Below are 4,907 nucleotides of genomic sequence, written 5' to 3' on the forward strand. Positions count from 1 at the left end.
CATGAGGAACACTTTCTTGTGGCCTTGTCGGCATATTTGGTGAATAATGCGTACTAAGTAGCTTCAGTCGTGTCCAACTCTTGGTGACCCCATGGGCTGTAGCCCACCAGGCTCCTCTGTCCATGGGATTCTTCATGCAGAAACACTGGAATGGGTTTCCATTTCCTTCTCTAGGTGAATAATAATAAGCACAAAACATTTAGCTTTCTGGAACCTGGCACAGAGTAGGTGCTTGCTAAGTATCAGCTCTGTTGATAAGATTAAATTAAAAGGAACTTTCAGAAGTAATGGAAATATCATTACAGTAAAGTGTGTAGAAGAAACAAACATCTGCTGTGGCACATTTCATCAGCTCTTCAGCAAGAACAGAAGCACTGCCTACGGACACGGTCAGTGACTAAAGAGAAATGTGCTCTAATCGCCTTTAAAATTCTCTACATCATGACTTTTATGGGTCTTTACACCTGCAAATTCTGGAGAAAGAAACCTTTGAGTGGGATCAAGAGTGATGAATCATGTATTTTGATCTAGAGCCCAAAGCCGGGAGCACTGCTTCAGTCTATGGATTTCAAGTGCACGGGGGCTCATCAGGAGTGCTTCTTCCTGCCCTCAGGAGTCTGGCAAGTTCCTGTCTCCAGAGAGTGCCCAGACAGGCATTCTAGTAACTCACTGAGACTTAGGAATGTTGCCTGCTTAAGCAATACTTTTGCTTTTATATAGCATGATATTGGAGAAGGCAATGGCACCCCACTCCAATACTCTTGCCTGGAAAATCCCATGGACGGAGGAGCCTGGTAGGCTGCAGTCCATGAGGTCGCTAAGAGTCGGACACGACCAAGCAACTTCACTTTCACTTTTCACTTTCATGCATTGGAGAAGGAAATGGCAACCCACTCCAGTATTCTTGCCTAGAGAATCCCAGGGACGGGGGAGCCTGGTGGGCTGCCGTCTATGGGGTCGCACAGAGTCGGACACGACTGAAGTTACTTAGTAGCAGCAGCAGCAGCAGCAGCAGCATGATATTATTTATCCAAGTATCACTTTTGAGGCTATTAGTTCATATAGTTCATTTTCAAGATTTGCACATATTATCAGGGTCATAGCTAATGTCAGTGTGACCAGATTGTGACCAGACCAGTTAACCACTCTGGGTTTCATCATGTTTCACTGGTAAAATGGGAAATTGGATTGAGCTGTTTAAATCATTTTTTGAAGAGAATCCTTATTTATAAAATAGATAAAACTGGTGGTGCCAATTGAAGGGGACTGGGAGTGCAGCCCACCCCTCAGTCCCTGGCCCCTCAACCACGCTCTGCTCCTTTAGATTAAAACAGCAGCTCTTCCCCATCTGAAATCTGGGGTTTAAGTCATGTTAGGCACTTTTCTGCTGCTGCTGCTGCTAAGTCGCTTCAGTCGTATCCGACTCTGTGCGACCCCATGGACTGCAGCCTACCAGGCTTCTCTGTCCATGGGATTTTCCGAGCAAAGAACGCTGGAGTGGGTTGCCATTTCCTTCTCCAATGCATGAAAGTGGAAAGTGAAAGCGAAGTCGCTCAGTCGTGTCCAACTCTTAGCGACCCCATGGACTGCAGCCTCCAGGCTCCTCCATCCATGGAATTTTCCGGGCAACAGTACTGGAGTGGGGTGCCATTGCCTTCTCACTCAATTATGGTTTAATATTTAATTAAAAGATACACATTGTATTTACTCATTACACAAGCTTGCCTCGGTCCCATCAGCCTTGTCGAAGACTCAACCCTCCCTTTCTGAGAATCACCTCCCGTTTCCTGGAGCCTGTTTACTTTGGCTCCACTGTCAGTTTGTCACCTGCAACCAGGGGAGAGATGTGCTCAGAAGTTAAAGACGTTGGGTGAAGCTTCGGTTGGTACAGCTTGGCAGCGGCCCCGGCAGTGAGGAGACTCAGCCGCTGTGGACCTGAAACCCAGACATGTGCTGCTGCTATAGAACCACCTGCCTTGGTGAGTAGACACATTATATTCCCAAGTCCACAAAGAAAAGAAACAAAGCCCTTTGCGCTGCTGACTATGTAACTGGCTATTTTACAGTCATGGTGCTAAAACACATTGTGATGGTCTCAACAGAAGAGACAGTAGGAGGTTCTAACCTTTGCATCATGTTTGTTGGCAGATGTGTGAATTATTTTTAAAGCCCTCTTATCTCAGGGCTGTGGCCAGCAGCACACCAGGCACCCTGTGGCTTCTTCCGCTTCTCCCACTGCTTTCAGAGTTCGGCTGTCTGATAGCGTGGATCCGCCCTTTATACCTTTTTACAGCGGAATGATTATATATATGGATGTATATGTGGCTATAGCACATAGTACTTATGCATTTATCAACTGATAGGCATTTGGCTTCTTATTTTGGAATATTATGGCTAATACTGCCATGCACATTTCTGTACAAGATTTTGCGTGCACATGTGTTTTCAACTTCCTTGGGTATACACATAGAAGCAGGATGTGTGGCTCAAATGTTAATTCTATGCTTGACTTTTTGAGAAACTGCCAGACTGTATTCCAAAGAAGCAACACTATTTTAGATTTCATTTATATTTTCTTCCTTCTGTTTTCCTTTTTCTCTCTTTGTAGAATTCTGTTATAAACTGTGAAGATGAATCAGAAAACTAAACACAGCTTCTTCAATAAGTCAATGGCCAAAAAAAAGAGATAGGAGGATAATTTATTAATTATATAGACATAAGAGACATTTCAACTAATTACACAGTGCTCTGAGAATGACTGTGCCTTTCCGGATGGCCAATATCTCAAATATTTGGGATAGTCTTTGGAGAAGGCAATGGCACCCCACTCTAATACTCTTGCCTGGAAAATCCCATGGATGGAGGAGCCTGGTAGGCTGCAGTCCATGGGGTCCCAAAGAGTCGGACATGACTGAGTGACTTCACTTTCACTTTTTACTTTCATGCATTGGAGAAGGAATGGCAACCCATTCCAGTGTTCTTGTCTGGAGAATCCCAGGGACCGGGGAGCCTGGTGGGCTGCCGTCTATGGGGTCGCACAGAGTCGGACACGACTGAAGCGACTTAGCAGCAGCAGCAGCAGGGATAGTCTTGGGCAAACCAGAGCAGTGTGTCACCTTCTGTGATGTAGCTGGCCACTATCAATAGGAATTTAGCCAGATCAAAGTATTTTCCAACTAGATTAGTTTTCCAAGTCTTCATACCAGGTCCTATTGTACTCTTACATCCTACACCTATATTCTGGTTTATCAGAGTGCTTTCAGAACCATACAACAGAGTCAAAAGGAAACGCTGTTGCATATGTCTAACTTGCACTGTGTGCTTAGTTACTCAGTCCTGTCCAACTCTTTGTGACCCCATGGACCATAGCCAGGCTAACCCACCAGGCTAATGCCAGGCGTAGTAATGGGGGAGGGTGCACGGTGACTGCGGCCACGAAATGAAAAGACACTTGCTCCCAGGAAGGAAGGCTCTGACAAACCTAGACGGTGTGTTGAAAAGCAGAGACTTCACTTTGTTGACAAAGGTGCATATAGTCAAAGCTATGGTTTTTCGAGAGTTAGACCATAAAGAAGGCTGAGCACTGAAGAACTGATGCTTTTGAACTGTGGTGTTGAAGAAGACTCTTGAGAGTCCCTTGGACTGCAAGGAGATCCAACCAGTCCATCCTAAAGGAAATCAGTCCTGAATATTCATTGGAAGGACTGTTGTTGAAACTCCAATACTTTGGCCACTTGATGTGAAGAACTGACTCATTGGAAAAGACCCTGATGCTGGGAAAGATGGAAGGTGGGAAGAGAAGAGAGTGATGGAGGAAAAGATGGTTTCATGGCATCACCGACTCGATGGACATGAGTTTGAGCAAACTCTGGGAGACAATGAAGGACCAGGAAGCCTGGCGTGCTGCAGTCCATGGGGTCGACCGAACAACCAAGATTAAAGTTGTTGTTCTGGAAGCTGCCACAAGGCGGCAGCATTTCCTCATGTTCGGCTCTGGTTCACTCAGGCGACCGGGGCCTTAGGGAAAATTCTGTTCCCGGATTGTCGGAGCGGAAAGTGCGGGAGGAATTACCAAGGGCTTGTTTGTGTCTCATGACTTCTTCCCCCTTACAGTTTATTCCTGAGACACATCTCAGTTCTTGAAACCGTCCTCTGCGCAGTGTGCTGTCACCGTAGGTGGGGGGACCCTAAGAAAGGAGGCGGAGGTGGGAGCCCCGGGGACTCCTAGAGCTCTCCCGGCACAGAGGCTGCACCGTCCGCGGGGCGCAGTGAGCTCGCTTCCTCTGCAGGACCTGGAGGCCGCGGGCCCGTGAAGAGATCGCAGGCGCTCCCGTCCATGAGCGGATGGCTGGCCACGCGGGCCGGGATACTCTCCTCCACTCCCTCGGACATAGGGCTTCCCAGCCTCGGCCCCAGCCTGCTCAGGCTCCAGAGATCTGACAGCAGCTCAGGTAGTCAGTGCTAAAGGGGACTGGAGTAGGCTTTTTTGTTTGTTTGTTTGTTTTCAAGTATAATTTGAATTGGAGTATGTAGGTGAGTTACAATGTTGTGGGGTTTTTTTTTTTTTTTTCCTTTCCTATATACAGCAACTTGATTCAGTTATACAAAGACAGACGTACGTTCCTTTACTGGTCCTTTTCCCATATAGCTTATTACAGAGGGTCGAGTAGCTTCCTTGTGCCGTACAGTCTGTCTGTGGGTTATTATATAAGTAGCAGGGTGCATATGTTAATATGAGCCGGTTACTCCCTCTGGCCCCTCCCCTTTCTCTTTCGGTAATCACAAGGTTCTTTCCTAGGTCTGTGAGTCTGTCTTTGTTGGGTAAAGACATTCATTTTGTATCCATTATTAGATTCTACCTGAAAGTGATATCATATGATACTAGTCTTTCAAAGACTCTTGAGAGT

At 46.4% G+C, this 4,907-nt stretch overlaps 1 long non-coding RNA gene across 1 annotated transcript; it reads left to right on the forward strand.

The window, feature by feature from the left end:
• The first annotated feature begins 1,825 nt into the window (after positions 1–1,825).
• Positions 1,826–3,984, forward strand: LOC147367942 (uncharacterized). Its single transcript, XR_015168809.1, has 2 exons — positions 1,826–1,979; positions 2,609–3,984. It is a non-coding gene; the product is annotated as an uncharacterized LOC147367942 (long non-coding RNA).
• Positions 3,985–4,907: the final 923 nt, after the last annotated feature.

This window comes from Bos grunniens, chromosome 8, assembly GCF_055505025.1.
Source record: "Bos grunniens cultivar Pamir isolate PY7600 chromosome 8, Bosgru_T2T1.0, whole genome shotgun sequence".
NCBI lineage: Eukaryota > Metazoa > Chordata > Mammalia > Artiodactyla > Bovidae > Bos > Bos grunniens.